The sequence below is a fragment of the Tupaia chinensis genome, unplaced genomic scaffold, assembly GCF_000334495.1.
Source record: "Tupaia chinensis unplaced genomic scaffold, TupChi_1.0 Scaffold000201_1, whole genome shotgun sequence".
Lineage (NCBI taxonomy): Eukaryota > Metazoa > Chordata > Mammalia > Scandentia > Tupaiidae > Tupaia > Tupaia belangeri.
This window is the reverse complement of record NW_006159676.1, coordinates 1,456,606-1,457,509: the sequence shown is the minus strand read 5'-3', so window position 1 is coordinate 1,457,509 and position 904 is coordinate 1,456,606.

Below are 904 nucleotides of genomic sequence, written 5' to 3'. Positions count from 1 at the left end.
CCCACATTTGTTTGGCATCAGCCGAAGCCAGCTCCTGGCAGGCTGCCCACGGAGCTTACGTTCCCCCAGGCCTCCGGGCGTTTGACCCCCTGCTCGAGGGAGGCCAGGGCCCCCCTCTGCAGCAGCAGGCGTCTGGGGATCGTACCTCCCCGTGCTGAGGTCAGACACCTGTCAGAAACCAGGCCTGACATTTTCAAGACGGGCACGGGCCGATGGGGGAGACCCCGTGCGCGTCGGTGTGGGCGGCGTCAAAGCCTCAGGCTTCCTGCGCTGGGACCCAGGGGCCGCTGGCAGGGAGGCAGCTCCCCCGTTTCAAGTGGCCGGCGTCCCCCCTGCCTGGTGGTTTGCGTTATTCAATTGGTGATGAGATTTAAAATTAAACTGCAAAGGATCTGTTCCCCCAGCTACAAATAGACGCGCGCGCTCGCACATTCCCGGCACGGGGTGTGCACGGAGGGGGGGTGTGTGGAGAGTCGAGGTGGAGCAGCAGCGAGTTTCGGAATTCTCTGTCTCTCTCTGTCTCTGTCTCTGTCTCCCCCACGTCCCTACCTGTGCATGGGTGTCCTGTGGCTGGCCGCGAACACTGCCGTGACAGATTACTGTAAACTGCATACCTTAAACCAACAGAAATTTGGGACTAGCAGTTGGCGTCATGGTTACGTTGCTGGACTCCCATCGACCACGGTTCGAGTCCCGGACCCGGGAGGTTAAAACACGCTGGGCGTGTGTGCGTGCGTACCCAAGATCTGGAGAGAAGAATGGAGGACAAGGGATTGCAGCATGGCTGTCCTCCCTGGGGGATGGGAGGGTGATTCTTTGATTTCTGTCTCTCTTTCTCTGTCTCTCTGGCAAGTGAGTGCACGTGTCCTATAGGATACTGAAAAAAAAAAAAAAAAAAAAAAAA